This window comes from Ranitomeya variabilis, chromosome 5, assembly GCF_051348905.1.
Source record: "Ranitomeya variabilis isolate aRanVar5 chromosome 5, aRanVar5.hap1, whole genome shotgun sequence".
In the NCBI taxonomy this organism is placed as follows: domain Eukaryota; kingdom Metazoa; phylum Chordata; class Amphibia; order Anura; family Dendrobatidae; genus Ranitomeya; species Ranitomeya variabilis.
In genome coordinates, this window is record NC_135236.1 from 465,593,359 (window position 1) to 465,610,433 (window position 17,075).

Here is a 17,075-nt window from a genome sequence, read left to right on the forward strand (position 1 = left end):
AGATGAGCAGAGACTTATAGATTAACATTAGTCACAGTGCAATCCAATTGTTTTATCGGATTGCTCTCGTCCATTTTTCTCGCAGGTGAGTATAAGCTCTAATAACCCCATGTGCATCACCACCGCCAGGTATCATGGTGCACGCCAAGTTCTGCCAGTTGCTGTTTGGTTACAGCCTATGTAGGTTCATTCTGTGAATGATCCTACATAGACTGGAGACTATGTGGGACATTGCTTTAACCCTGGAATTAGTGTTGGACTTGGAGTGAGTATATTGGGTTAATTTAAATGATTAAAGAGTGTGTCTGTTTTATTTCAAATAAAGTGTTTTGTTCTTGGTGTGTGTATGTTTATTTATCTTTTTTACTTACAGGTTTAGTAATGATGGTGACTGGCTGACACCACTTCATTACTAAACCTAGGGCTTGGTGTCAACCCATTACCCAGACTTGACTGCACTAGAGCATGGGGAAGAGCCTATGCTAATTGCTCGAATTGGCAATCCAATATGAAGTGTCATTTCTGGGGCAGCTTAGGGCTGGTATTTTCAGCCTGGGATGGGGCAAATAAGCATAAAAAAGAAGGTGTTGAAGAAGGAAATTACATCACAAAACGTTTTTCCTTTTTTCAAATATCTTTATTTAGCTCAAAAAAATATCCATTGCTGTACAAAAACACATGCAAATACGCTCGCTATTTCCATTGCATTTTTGCTGCCAACAGATTCCTAGAGATGCAGAAATGTTTCAGAAAATTTTGCTATGAAACACTCAACGTGCACACATACCCAAAATATCAGAGTTACAGATTGGTGCTTGTACAGTGGTACAGCATATAGCCTATACATAAGTGTGCCTGATGCTAAAGTACCTCACATATATTTATATGTGTTTTTTTGCACTTTATATTTTTCAGGGTGCAGTTGGGCCCAGATGGCTCTGTAGACTATGGCCTCTGTTCACACCGGATGCATTTAGTAAGCACTGGACAGCCCGCCTATCTAAGAGTATGGGCGTCATTAATAGGCTGTGAGCCAGATGCTCTGCATCTTCCATGTGTGAACAATGCCACATACAGATTGTATCTTTTGTGCACTGGTGTACCAAATGGCGGATCCCTGATTGTAGGCTGGCTGTCCCATCGGTGTTATTACACCTGTGTAGCCACCATCTTTATTTGGGTCCACTGCACCCTGACAGTGCATTTGCTTTGAGGCCTGGACAGGTAAGCATCTCTGCCTTTTTTCTGGTTTTTTTATAGATTTTTGGAGGATTTTCAAGCCCTCTTTTTGTAGTTTTGATGTTAGAGCAGGACTCACAAAATGTGGGGAGTCATGACGTGGGTTGCAGCTTCCGTATTTTGGCTATAATATCAACTAATACCTCACATATATTGCTATGTGTTTTTTGCACTTTATATTTTTCAGGGAGCAGTTGGGCCCAGATGGCTCTGTAACCTGTGGCCTCTGCTCACACAGGATGCATTTTAGTTAGCATTGGGCAGCCCGCCTATCTAAGAGTATGGGCATCATTAATAGGCTGTGAGCCAGATGCTCTGCATCTCTTGTGTGTGAACATAGCCGCATACACACTGTATCTTTTGGTGCACTGGTGTACCAAGCGGCCAATCCCTGATTGTAGGCGGTCTGTCTGATTGGTATTATTACACCTGTGTAGCTGCCATCTTTATTTGGGTCCACTGCACCTTGATAGTGCATTTGTTTTGAGGCCGAGGCAGGTAAGCATCTCTGCCTTTTTCTTGGTGTGTTTTTACTGATGGTAAAGTGACCAGGGGTCTTGAGCTTTTGCCATGTTTTTGTATGCTTAAAGTATGCAACAATGTAAAAAATGTACATGTTTGTACTGCAAAATTGCCAAAGCTTTTCAGTGCAAGTTTTTACAACAGTTGAAGCACATTTCAAACAACAGATTGCGAAAAATGCAGTGCAAAACCATTGTAATTTGTGGTAAACACATGTAGTTTTTAACATGGATTTTTTAAGCTCTTGAGCACACAATATGCATGATAACATCTCCATAGAAACTTGATAAAATTCACCCAGTGCTAACCTAGGGTACCGTCTCACAAAACGATTTACCAACGATCACGACCAGCGATACGACCTGGCCGTGATTGTTGGTAAGTCGTTGTGTGATCGCTGGGGAGCTGTCACACAGACAGCTCTACAGCGACCAACGATGCCGAGGTCCCCGGGTAACCAGGGTAAACATCGGGTTACTAAGCGCAGGGCTGCGCTTAGTAACCCGATGTTTACCCTGGTTACCGTCGTAAATGTAAAAAAAACCAAACAGTACATACTCACATTCCGGTGTCCGTCAGGTCCCTTGCCGTCTGCTTCCCGCACTGACTGACTGCCGGCCGTAAAGTGAAAGCAGATCACAGCGGTGACATCACCGCTGTGCTGTGCTTTCACTTTACAGCCGGGAGTCAGTCAGTGCGGGAAGCCGACGGCAAGGGACCTGATGGACACCGGAATGTGAGTATGGATGTTTGTTTTTTTTTACATTTACGACGGTAACCACGGTAAACATCGGGTTAGTAAGCGCGGCCCTGCACTTAGTAACCCGATGTTTACCCTGGTTACAAGCAAACGCATCATTGGATCGGTGTCACACACACCGATCCAACGATGACAGCGGGAGATCCAGCGACGAAAGAAAGTTCCAAATGATCTGCTATGACGTACGATTCTCAGCAGGGTCCCTTATCGCTGCTGCGTGTCAGACACAGCGATATCGTATGGATATCACTGGAACGTCACGGATCATACCGTCGTAGCGACAAAAGTGCCACTGTGAGACGGTACCCCTAGTCTTCAACAGGGACAGAATGTATCATCACACATCACAGACTCTCCTGTCCCTGCAAAATTTCAGCTCCCTATCTACCTCTCCTTTCCTCTTTCTCTTTGTCTCGTGGTAAAATACATTTTAAAACTATGTATGTCATAGCTTTAAAATAAGAAGAGAATCTCAGGTTTAGCAAAAATCTAGGTGAGGCCTGGGCAACCTGTGGCACCAAGATTCCCCCCAGCCGGCCGCCATCATGCTGAATTTGTGCTTAGCGAATAAAAAAAAATCACATTCTGGAGAATTTTGTAACATTTTTGTAGAATTTAGTGTAAATACTATTATGCCCCAAAATTACAGAAGTATTCTTGGAGTGATACCTTTATTAGCTAACCAGAAAAAATATATTTGCAAGACTTCAGCTTCTAAGGGCTGGTTAAAAAAGCTTCCTGAAGAAGGTGCTCTGAAAGCGTGCAAATACTGTATGTTTTCTGGTTAGCCAGTAAAGGTATCACTCCGAGAATGCATCTGTCATTTTTGGGCATAAAAGTATTTACAACGATTTTCCTGGCTCAGATGGTAGAACAATATAATTTTTTATTGTACATCTTGTAGAATTTAATAACACTCAAATTAATTTTCCCAACTCTAATTAAAATAATAACAACAATATGTTAATGTTACTATTGTGGAGAACTCATTTCAACCTATTGTTTTGGCTCTTGACAACAGTCATATTCTCTCATGGGTTCCCTTGGGAAAATGAATCACTTTCCTATGATCTAGGCTAAGATAAAATAATTTAAAATCAGGTCAAAAATAAAAAGCTGCAGTAACACAAGCAACTCTCACATTAACTCTTGATATATAAGACTGTTTGGAGGCTACAGTCATGATACATGTCTTGTTATAAAGCTGAGATTCATAGCCAGAACTATGGCCTGTAATAGCCATTTATAGTACTGATGTGTCTTTCTGCAATAACTTATGAAATACGTCTTTGGAAGGGAAATAGTTAAAGGGGTACTTAACCAACACATAACAGCAATTAGACCGCTTACAAAAATGCTAAACTATTAGTAAACTCAAATCAAGACACAATTTTCATACTATACTAGCTTTGTAACACTTTGTGATTAAAATATAGGACACTTTTTGTACTATTTTCATCCATTATAGTCCTAATAATAATTTTAAAAAGATAATAAAATGTTTACTGCATTTGATTCCTTGTTTTATAATAAATCATTAAGGTTTCCATGTGGAAAAAGAAATTGTAATTGTCAGAGTCACAAACAACTGTCTGAGCATGAAAGTTCATTGCAAATATTAAGGTAGTGATCCTTTGCAAATAAATCTTGCTATATGGCTATTGTACATGAGATAACATTGTATCTGGTTGTGCACTGGAATGTAAAGTAAGCTGAACAAGTGCAATTTTATATAGTAAGATAAAATGAAGCAGCGTGGTGAAAGTACAGCTATGCAAACAGCAATTTAACTACATGTATGATAAAGTGAAAATGATTTACAGTATATTATTAATCTAAGAATAAAAATAGTTCAAGAGTTTTTGTGCAATACAAAATTGTACAAAGCTTTTTTCCAAGCAAGAAAACTACCTAGAACCAGCAATAGTGTAAAACTCGCAGCTACTTGAATTTTCCTGTTTATTAAGTGAATACTCTGCATCAACTATATCTGACTATTCCTGTTAGAACTCAAGCAGTTAGCAGAGCACTGTGCACAGAATCTGCACTTAGCGATCTGCCGCTGCTGGCAATGGTCATCTAAGATATTTGCCCCAGCCCAGGTGCAATTTCAGTTGGGCAAAAGTGCCTGTGGCACCAATCCTTGCAGTTCATCCTTTTAAGTCACAGTCAACTTCCATTCAGTATCCTATGAGAGGATGAATCTAATGCGAAGGCAATAACATTACATTTTGCATGTCCACCACTCAGTATATGAAGGCAATATAAAGTAAACATGAGTAGTGATGGGTAAACCCCCCGATGTTCGGGATCGGCGAGTTCACCTGAGTTTTTCTCTAAAGTTCGAGTTCGGGGCCGGAGATGACGCTAACTTGCATCCGAACCCCGAACTTGGACTTTACAGATATGGGATGGAGCAGTGGAGGCTGTAAAAGAAAGCATAAAATTAATAATAAACATTATAATTATACTTACCTGTCCAGCGATGCGTCCTCCCATCCCGCTATCTCGCGGCCGCATCTGCTTCCGGGGCCACTCATTACCTTCTGGCGGTATTCACTGCACTCGGCAGTCTTCGGCTTTTTCCGGCAGTGTTTTTATGGTGACGTCACTGCACAAACACTGCCGGAAAAGCCGAAGACTGCCGAGTGCAGTTAATACCGCCGGAAGGTAATGAGCGGCCCTGGAAGCAGATGCGGCTGGGAGACAGCGGGATGAGAGGATGCGTCGCTGGACAGGTAAGTATAATATTTATAATGTTTATTATTAATTTTATGCTTTCTTTTACAGGCCCTGGACCCGAACTGGGCCCGAACTGTAACACGGGTTTTCCATGAAAACCTGTGTTCGGGAACTTGTGACCGAACAATATGTGTTCGGTACGATCCCGAACTTTACAGTTCGGGTTTGCCCATCCCTAAACAAGAGTTCTTTTGAAATCCTGGGGAAATCTTTCTCAGGGCATTAACTATAATTCTTCATGGTAGAGGGGAAGTAACAGTTTACAGGCACATATAGCTATAACACATTTCTGAGCTGAGGAAGACCACAGGGTTTTTTTGAAGCTTCTTTTCATCACACAAAATCACTTCTCTTCATGCAATGCTTCATCAGCATGTATGAATGTCTCTTCACAGATCACTTCTCCACAGATAACTTCTCTTTATACTCAGTGTTATAACCTAAGCAGAACTGTACTTTGCTTATACAGTGTGGTGGGGAAGGGGAATTAGTCCGGTGCTGTAGCTCTCTCACTTCTATCTTGAAGTAATAAAGATTCTCCTGGTTGTCAAAAATTGAGCTTGATTTAAGTTGCTATACATGCAGCACATAAACGCATGTTCACTTTGGCCATAAAGCATACAAAACCTAAAAGAAGCAAAATAAACATAAACCTTACTGTAACTAAATAAGTAAAAAGCAAAAATGCATTTAAATAACACAGGATTCTTAGTAATACTGTTGTAGATCAAAAATAGCATAAAAGCCATCCCACTGTCGACAAGGTGACCCTGATCGGGATGGACCTACGCTGTCTAATATAATATTAAAAACCTTACCATGTGTCAGAGTTGACCTCAATGTGTGAATAATGGCAGACAAAAGGACCAGTTCACGACCTGTGGACACCAGTCTAGGGAAGCCTTTAAATGCTATTTCCAGCCCAGGAGAGAGAAAATGCATGTTCACTTTTGCCATAAAGCATACAAAACCTACAAGAAACAAAATGAAGAAAAAACACCAAAATTTAGCTTGATTTAAGTTGGTATACATGCAGCACATAAACGGTGCTTGAAGGTTTTGTTTGCTTCTATGATTGCAGCAATCGCTTCTGAGGAAGAACTGGTCTATACAACTTGTCTGATTTCAGTCTGACAGGAGACTCTCTAGCACACACCTTACTCTTGGATGTCCAGCAAGCAATAACAACTTTCCCAGTATCCCCTGGGGCTGAGCTAATAGTCTGCTATAACCTAAATTATAGCAGACAGATAGCAAAGTTCAGTGGGTATCGTTATCATTACCATGGATTCTTAAATCAATGCCAGATTTATTTCCAGATGCAACCTGCTCCATTTACCAGTAACAGGAAAAGGGTTCTCTTTATCATTAATCTCCTGACTGATGAAGCTCTTGCATTGACCTCACCTTATGTGGAGAAGAATGCTGACCTCCTAAATTACTTAGTTTCTTTCATCACTGCTATGGACCAAGTGTTTGTTGACCCAAATCCTTGTGCTACAGCTGAAACCAAATTGCATAACGTACGTCAAGGGCGGTGCTCTGTAGCTGAATATACCTCTGAATTCTGCCGCTGGGTGGCAGACACCACATGGAATTTAGCTGCCCAGAGGAGTCAGTTTCTTGAACTTGCAAGGGTTGAGACCCCTGATAATTTGGAGGACTTTATTCAATTGTGCATCCGAATCGATCAAAGACTCACTGAACAAAGAAAGGAAAGGCTGTGAGTGTTTGTAAACACCCCTAACTACTCCTTTACTCAATCAGCATTAAAAAAAACAACAGGAAATGTAAAGTGTTCCTTGAAAATATGCAAATTAATTTAATCTCTAAACCTCTATCTGCTGTAGAGAAGTAGAGGTGGCGTACAGAGAATCTATGCCTCTATTTTGGGGGAACTAGACATTTTTCCATCAACTGTCATAATAAAAGGACCATAGCCTTCACAAATGCCAAGACTGAAAATGATTTAGACCTTTTTGAATGGCCAGATCCGATTATGCAGACCATGTCACCTGTAATGCAAGATAAAGGCAAAAAGCAATCACCATCATCTCATTTTGTTGTTCCCATACAGGACATAATTGTTAGTCAGAAAATACAATGCTTTGTAACATTCTAACTTTGCAAGTAGGACTAAATCTATGCCAATGTGCAGCGCCCCAGAGTCCTAGTCGTTGCAGTAATGTTGTTCTTCCACCAGGGGGAGTGATGTTATGTCTGAAGGCAATAAAGGAGATCTCTTTACCAGTTATAACAAACCACACAACACACTTCACACTCCAGGCCGCCAGGGGGAGCTACGCTCCTATCTATTAGGGCACTCCTCACAATTAGGTAAAACTGGACAGGAAGTTAGGCAGAAGTGAGCTGGGTTTCACCCAGTCAGCACCAGTCTGGCGGACGCTGGCTGGGCTGGACCTAGTGAGCTGCTATCTGGGCTCTGCTCAGGTAGTGGGTCCCTGACAGGGGTGGGATCCTGTCAGAGGCCAAGACAGAAGGCCACGGAGCTGCACCTGCCCCACGTGCAGCAGTATCCAAAGGAAGAGACATTGAAGGGATTTGCGTTGCAGAGAGTGAGAAACGAAGTCATAGCACAAGGAGAGGAATCCAGAAGGAGTTCTGCCCTGCAAAAGGCTGCCTCCTTCTGAGGCACAGAATCCGGTAGCCAGAACACCGAGGGAGTAAGGATCTCTACACTTTACTTCAGAGACTGGCAGGACAGTTAATTCCACGTTAGCTGCCCGACCTTTTACCCAGGAGGCACGGTGGCAACTTGTGGGGGCTGGGGCGTGCTAGAGTCCATGTAAAAAGCCTCAGGCCATCAATCATAGGGGTTTGTCCTATCCTATCGATCAGGGGGACAGAGAGAAAGAGACATAGCACCAACATCAGTTGTGAGGACCTTACCGAGTAGCTCAGCAGGGAGGTACTACAACACCCAGGTGCTAGAGGAAGGCTACTGATTTCCACCTGCATAAGGGGACTCTGGATTTGCCTTCAGACCAGCCGGACTCTGCCTACCTTGTGGTCAGTACCCTGGACTGTGGATGCTGAAACCTTCAGTAAAGGTAAAGAGACTGTAACCTTGTGTCCTTGTTATTCACTGCGCCTTACATCATCCACCATCCACCATCTACACTCTGGGAGGCCCTGGGGATACACTTCACCTGTGGGAAGGTATACCATCTAGCTGCCTTCACATCACCCTAGCGGACCCCTAAGCAGCGTCGGTCACCCTGACCGAATACCACAGGTGGCGTCACGAACATTATCCCTTTTAAAGACCTTTCCCCCATTTATAACGGATGTCTCTAGGGCCACGGACCGGGTCAGCCACCGTGACATCCCCGCTGAGAACCGAACTGAGTACCCCATAGCCCTACTGGGGGCGCTCCATATTGACATCTGTTCCATGCATTCTTGCTAAAGCCATTCAGTGAGAAACCATTTCCAGGAAGAACTCAGGCACCTCCTCCACCAGAAAAAGTCCATGGTGAATATGAGTACATCCTGAATGAAATTCTGGACTCTAGAAAATTTAGATGGAGACCGCAATATTTGGTGCAATGGAGGGATTATGGACCAGAAGATAATTCATGGGAGCCAGAGAGCAACATCCATGCACCTAGGCTTACAAGAGATTTTCTTCTGAGAAATCTAGCGAAACCAGCACCTGAGGTGTCCAGTGGCCATCCTGGAAGGAGGAGACTGTCAGGATTCGAACTCAGCAGCTCCAGTGCACCAGACAGCAGCTTTTCCAGTTCCATGCTAATCCAAATACTTGTACCTATGTGGTTGCCAATGGCATACACCCTGAGTTCTTGTTGGTCACCACCCTGAGTTCCTGGTTGACTTATCTTTATTGCACACCCTATTTAAACCTGGCCTTGCTCTCCTTCCTTGCATGATTATTGAGCTACCACCCTCTAGTCAAGCTTCCTTCCACCTGTTACTTCTTCAAATGACAATGCTGCTCCTGATATCGACCTCTAGCTTCCCAGACTACGAATCCTGCTTATTCCTTCAAATGACATTGCTGCTCCTGGTAACGAACTCTGTCTTCCCTGACTACGATTCCTGCTTATTTCTTCAAACTACATTGCTGTTCCTGTGTACCGACTCCTTGGCTATCCCAGACAATGCTACCTGCTGATGCTGCCCCTAGTGGTTGAAATATAACTACTCCAAATCAGGTCAGTCCATAGTAGAAGCACTATCATTAAAGGGGTCATCCCTTTTAAATTGATAAGTCTGCAGTCACTCTGTGTGACTGCCCACTTATAAATCTCCACAGGGTACGCACTGCCAAGGGCAGCAACCCCATAATAAATATATGCAGTAGTCGGTGGGCATGCACGCTGATGCTCCAACCTAATGGGGATAAAAGTCTGACCCTCACCTACAATAGGTTATTGTCATTTATCCTGTGGATAACTTATTTTCACCAGACTACAACTTTATTCATTCTCTAAGTGAAGGAAAATGGTCCCATTTGGTATAAATTTTTAATGCTGCCACAGTTGACTACAGAACACATATAGCATGAAAAGTAAAGAGAAAAGGACAGCCTTTGTTTAAGAGCTATGCCTGCAAACTTTCTGCTTTAGTCACTGAATCAGGCAGCAGATATGTCTATATCTCAGCATAGCTGCTCATTAGCACCATTGTTGCTCCGGTTAATAGCAGTCAAGCATCAGCATTTACACTCACTGGCCACTTTATTAGGTACACCTGTCCAACTTCTTGTTAACACTTAATTTCTAATCAGCCAATCACATGGCGGCAACTCAGTGCATTTAGGCATGTAGACATGGTCAAGACAATCTCCTGCAGTTCAAACCGAGCATCAGTATGGGGAAGAAAGGTGATTTGAGTGCCTTTGAACGTGGCATGGTTGTTGGTGCCAGGAGGGCTGGTCTGAGTATTTCAGAAACTGCTGATCTACTGGGATTTTCACGCACAACCATCTCTAGGGTTTACAGAGAATGGTCCGAAAAAGAAAAAAAATCCAGTGAGCGGCAGTTCTGTGGGCGGAAATGCCTTGTTGATGCCAGAGGTCAGAGGAGAATGGGCAGACTGGTTCGAGCTGATAGAAAGGCAACAGTGACTCAAATCGCCACCCGTTACAACCAAGGTAGGCCTAAGAGCATCTCTGAACGCACAGTGCGTCGAACTTTGAGGCAGATGGGCTACAGCAGCAGAAGACCACACCGGGTACCACTCCTTTCAGCTAAGAACAGGAAACTGAGGCTACAATTTGTACAAGCTCATCGAAATTGGACAGTAGAAGATTGGAAAAACGTTGCTTGGTCTGATGAGTCTCGATTTCTGCTGCGACATTCGGATGGTAGGGTCAGAATTTGGTGTAAACAACATGAAAGCATGGATCCATCCTGCCTTGTATGGAGCATCTTTGGGATGTGCAGCCGACAAATCTGCGGCAACTGTGTGATGCCATCATGTCAATATGGACCAAAATCTCTGAGGAATGCTTCCAGCACCTTGTTGAATCTATGCCACGAAGAATTGAGGCAGTTCTGAAGGCAAAAGGGGGTCCAACCCGTTACTAGCATGGTGTACCTAATAAAGTGGCCGGTGAGTGTAGTTTATAGTGATTTACTCCTTTCTGAACATGGATGTCCATGATAATGTCTCCGTGCAGAGTTAGATCTCATATGTAGAGTCTGTATCTGAGAATGTTCTTAAAAGTTATAGTGGAAATCTTTGCCCATAAAAAGTAAATAACAGTGTGTACCTGCAAACCTCCGACTGAGATCTGACAGATTAACACGGCTTTGTACAATAGTGTATATTCAAGCTTCTTTAAACAAATGTTAAAATTTATAATAAATTCACATACCATACTTTAATACTTTATATTTTCTTACATTGTTAATCCATAGGGAGATACGGGAACGTACATCTAACTTCTTGTCACACATTTTTCCCTATAAAGGCCTGTAGCTTTGACGTCACCCGGTCTTTCCCAGTTTACTGAGCGGATTATCATACCCTGTTAGATGGGGGACAAGTATCTTGGTTATCAAAGATCTCAGTGTAATTGGGTTCCATCTCCACATTCAATGAGTAAGCAAGTGGATTATAGAGATTATATTGAAATGAAGTGACTCTCACTCATAAATGGATTTTCTGAGCAATTATAAACTTTCCAGTATTGAAATTTGTGACAAATTTACTCAGCGCAAATTGGATTTTTTGAGAAAATCTGGCATAGCTGTTGAACTATCCGCTCAACTATAATGGCAAGCTGTGGATGTAGAAGGACTAATTAGCTGGTACTTTGATGACAGTGTGAATTTAATCAAATATAAGTTCTTCTGTGACCCACAATAAAAAAGCAAGATAAGTTGATGTTTTTTAGCATGACTGCAAAACTTTAGATTTTTTTTTTACCTGACCAACAGTTTGTGAAACATGAGACGATGTGCAAAAATTGAGGATATTATATCCATTTGTAATATTTGTTTATTATTATACATCTTTTTTACAAAAAATTTATGGTATTCATCAATACTAGTGTTGAGCGATACCGTCCGATACTTGAAAGTATCGGTATCGGAAAGTATCGGCCGATACCGGCAAAGTATCGGATCTAATCCGATACCGATACCCGATACCAATACAAGTCAATGGGACTCAAGTATCGGACGGTATCCCTGATGGTTCCCAGGGTCTGAAGGAGAGGAAACTCTCCTTCAGGCCCTGGGATCCATATCAATGTGTAAAAGAAAGAATTAAAATAAAAAATAGGGATATACTCACCCTCCGACGCAGCCTGGACTTTACCGCCGTAACCGGGAGCCGTTGTACCTAAGAATGCGCGCTTGAAGGGCCTTAGATGAGGTCACTGCACTCTGATTGGTCCGTATCGGTCGCGTGACCGCTACGCGACCAATCACAAAGCAGTGACGTCACCTAAGGTCTTTCAAGCGCTTGAAATACCTTAGAAGACGTCCGCAGCTTCTGATTGGTCGCGTAGCGGTCGCGTGACCGCTACGTGACCAATCACAAAGCAGTGACGTCTTCTAAGGTATTTCAAGCGCTTGAAAGACCTTAGGTGACGTCACTGCTTTGTGATTGGTCGCATAGCGGTCACGCGACCGCTACGGACCAATCAGAGCGCAGTGACCTCATCTAAGGCCCTGCAAGCGCGCATTCTTAGGTACAACGGCTCCCGGTTACGGGGGTAAAGTCCAGGAGCCGCCGGAGAGGTGAGTATATCCCTATTTTTTATTTTAATTCTTTATTTTACACATTGATATTAATCCCGATACCGATTCCCGATGCCACAAAAGTATCGGATCTCGGTATCGGAATTCCGATACCCGCAAGTATCAGCCGATACCCGATACTTGCGGTATCGGAATGCTCAACACTAATCAATACCCATTCTATGGATTTACAAATAAATTGAAAAATTGCATAAAACACAATTTTGCAGGCATATTTATTGTTTATTTATATTGGTAAAACTATTAGACCATTTTTTTGTACGTTTCCGGTAACATTTCAGTTCAATTACATCAAGAAAGGGCTCTACCAGGTTAATACACCATATTTGGGAGGTACAATACCGTTCAAACATTTAGGGTCACTTAGAAATTTCCTTATTTTTGAAAGAAAAACACAGTTTTTTTTTCCAATGAAGCTAACATTAAATAATTCTGAAATACACTCTATACATTGTTAATGTGGTAAATGACTATTCTAACTGCAAATGTCTGGTTTGTAATGTGATATCTTCATAGGTGTATAGAGCCCATTTCCAACAACCATCACTCCAGTGTTCTTATGGTACTTTGTGTTTGCTAACTGTGTAAGAAGGCTAATGGATGGTTAGAATACCCTTGGAAACCCTGGTGCAAGTATGTTAGCACAGCTGAAAACAGTTTGGCTGATTAGAGAACCTATAAACCTGACCTTCCCTTGAGCTGGTTGAGAATCTGGAGCATTACATTTGTTGGTTCCATTAAACTCTCAAAATGGCCAGAAACTCATGTGAAACTCAACAGTCTATTCTTGTTCTTAGAAATGAAGGCTATTTCATGCGAGAAATTGCCAAGAAACTGAAGATTTCTTTCAACAGTGTGCACTACTCCCTTCAGAGGAGAGCACAAACAGGCTCTAACCAGAGTAGAAAGAGAAGTGGGAGGCCCCGCTGCACAACTGAGCAACAAGACAAGTACATTAGAGTCTGTAGTTTGAGAAATTGACCCCTCACAGGTCCTCAACTGGCAACTTCATTAAATAGTACATGCATGCAGGCGATGCTGGGATGCTGGCTTTCAGGGCAGAGTGGCAAAGAAAAAGCCATATCTGAGGCTGGCTAATAAAAGGAAAAGATTAATATGGGCAAAAGAACACAGACATTGGACAGAGAAAGATTGGAAAAAAGTGTTATGGACAGACAATTTCAAGTTTGAGGTGTTTGGATCACACAGAAGAACATTTGTGAGATGCAGAACAACTGAAAAGATGCTGGAAGAGTGCCTGACGCCATCTGACAAGCATGGTGGAGTGTTGTGAATCTGCTTTTTGGGCTCCCCTGGTGGTTGCTGGTGGTACTGGTGACTTGTGTGTGTTTTGCTGTCTCAGTTCACCTGCTCCCATCAGTGTTTGGGAGTTTCCTATTTAGCCTTGCTCTCCAGTCATTTCCTTGCCGGTCATCATTGTAACCAGAGCCTTCGGTTGCATGTTCCTGCTACTAGTTTGCTGATCAGCTAAGTGGACTTTGTCCTTTTGTTTTGTATCTTTTGTCCAGTTTGCAGTTTTGTTATTCTCTGTAGCTGGAAGCTCTTGTGGGCTGAAATTGCCACTCCTGTGTCATGAGTTGACACAGGAGTCTTAAAGTAATTTCAGGATGTTTTTTTGATAGGGTTTTCAGTTGACCGTGAAGTCCTCTTTTGTATCCTTCTGCTATCTAGTAAGTGGACCTCTCTTTGCTAAATCTACTTTCATACTGTGTATGTCTTTTCTCCTTAACTCACCGTTATTACATGTGGGGGGCTGCTATCATCTTTTGGGGTATTTCCCTAGAGGTAAGCCAGGTCTGTTCCTTCCTCTACCAGGCGTAGTTAGTCCTCCGGCTGGCGCGTGGCATCTAGGAAGTCGTAGGTATGCTCCCTGGCTACTGTTAGTTGTGTGGTAGATTTAGCTCACGGTCAGCTCGAGATTCCATCACCCAGAGCTCGTCCGTTATTTTTGTGTTCTGATGTTTCCCTGCCATTGGGAATCATGACAGTATGACCGGCCAATGTTAAAGTTATTGGCAGAAGAAAGGAGAGAAAAAAGAAGTCTGTAGATTTTTTTTTTTTTTTTTCCCTATGCTTGCTCCATAGTTGGATCAGTTGTATTTCAGCTCTAATTACAGCCTTTGCCTTTCTCTCCTTCTAATCCTTGAATGGCTCTGATCTCACCTGTTTAAAGATGGACCCTCAGAGTTTGGCTGTAGGTTTAAATAATCTTGCTACCAAGGTTCAAAATTTACAAGATTTTGTTATACATACTCCGATGTCTGAACCTAAAATTCCTACACCAGAGGTGTTTTCCGGAGATAGATCTCGGTTCCTGAATTTCAAATATAATTGTAAATTGTTCCTTTCTCTCAGACCTCACTCCTCTGGAGATCCTGTCCAGCAGGTTAAGATTGTAATCTCTTTGCTGCGAGGTGACCCTCAAAATTGGGCATTTTCATTGGCACCAGGGGATCCTGCGTTGCTCAATGTGGATGCGTTTTTTCTGGCTTTAGGGTTGCTTTATGAGGAACCTAATTTGGAGATTCAAGCTGAAAAAGCTTTGATAGCCCTATCTCAAGGGCAAGATGAAGCTGAGATATACTGCCAAAAATTTCGTAGATGGTCTGTGCTTACTCAGTGGAATGAGTGCGCCCTAGCGGCAAATTTCAGAGAGGGCCTTTCTGATGCCGTTAAAGATGTTATGGTCGGGTTCCCTGCGCCCACAGGTCTGAATGAGTCCATGACAATGGCTATTCAGATTGATCGGCGTTTGCGGGAGCGCAAACCCGTGCACCATTTGGCGGTATCTTCTGAAGAGATGCCAGAGAAAATGCAATGTGACAGAATTCTGTCCAGAAGCGAGCGGCAGAATTATAGGCGTAAAAATGGGTTATGCTTCTATTGTGGTGATTCTGCTCATGTTATATCAGCATGCTCTAAACGTACAAGGAAGGTTGACAAGTCTATTTCAATTGGCACTTTACAGTCTAAATTTATTCTGTCTGTAACCTTGATTTGTTCATTATCAGTTATTACCGTGGATGCCTATGTGGACTCTGGCGCCGCTCTGAGTCTTATGGATTGGTCCTTTGCCAGGCGCTGTGGGTTTGATTTAGAGCCTCTGGAAGTCCCTATACCTCTGAAGGGTATTGATTCTACACCTTTGGCTTGTAATAAACCACAATTCTGGACGCAAGTGACTATGCGTATGACTCCAGACCATCAGGAGGTGATTCGCTTCCTTGTGTTGTACAATTTGCATGATGTTTTGGTGCTTGAATTACCATGGTTACAATCTCATAACCCAGTCCTTGACTGGAAAACAATGTCTGTGTTAAGCTGGGGATGTCGGGGGGCTCATGGGGACATACCTTTGGTTTCCATTTCATCATCTATTCCCTCTGAGATTCCGGCATTTTTGTCTGATTTTCGTGATATTTTTGAGGAGCCAAAAATTGGTTCACTCCCTCCCCACAGAGATTGTGATAGCGCCATAGATCTGATTCCTGGCAGTAAATTTCCAAAGGGTCGTTTGTTTAACTTATCTGTACCTGAACATGCTGCTATGCGAGAGTATATTAAGGAGTCCCTGGAAAAGGGACACATTCGTCCTTCTTCATCTCCTTTAGGAGCTGGTTTTTTCTTTGTATCTAAAAAGGATGGCTCTCTGAGGCCTTGTATTGATTATCGACTCCTGAATAAAATTACAGTCAAATATCAGTATCCGTTGCCTTTGCTGACTGATTTGTTTGCTCGCATAAGGTGGGCTAAGTGGTTCTCTAAGATTGATCTTCGTGGGGCGTATAATTTGGTGCGAATTAAGCAGGGGGATGAGTGGAAAACCGCATTTAATATGCCTGAGGGCCATTTTGAGTATTTAGTAATGCCTTTCGGCCTTTCTAATGCACCTTCAGTCTTTCAGTCCTTAATGCATGATGTTTTCCGTGAATATTTGGATAAATTTATGATTGTGTATTTGGATGATATTTAGATTTTTTCTGATGACTGGGAGTCTCATGTTCAACAGGTCAGGAGGGTTTTTCAGGTTTTGCGGGAGAATTCTTTGTGTGTAAAGGGTTCAAAGTGTGTTTTTGGGGTTCAAAAGATTTCCTTTTTGGGGTACATTTTTTCCCCTTCTTCTATTGAGATGGACCCTGTCAAGGTTCGGGCTATTTGTGACTGGACGCAGCCTACTTCTCTTAAGAGTCTTCAGAAATTCTTGGGCTTTGCTAATTTTTATCGTCGATATATAACTGGTTTTTCTGGCGTTGCTAAACCTCTGATGGATTTGACCAAAAAGGGTGCTGATGTTGCCAATTGGTCCCCTGCTGCTGTGGAGGCCTTTCGGGAGCTTAAGCACCGCTTTTTGTCTGCCCCTGTGTTGCGCCAGCCTGATGTTTCTCTTCCCTTTCAGGTTAAGGTCGATGCTTCCGAGATCGGAGCGGGGGCGGTTTTGTCGCAGAAAAGTTCCGACTGCTCAGTGATGAGACCTTGTGCGTTCTTTTCTCGAAAATTTTCGGCCGCCGAGCGAAACTATGATGTTGGTAATCGGG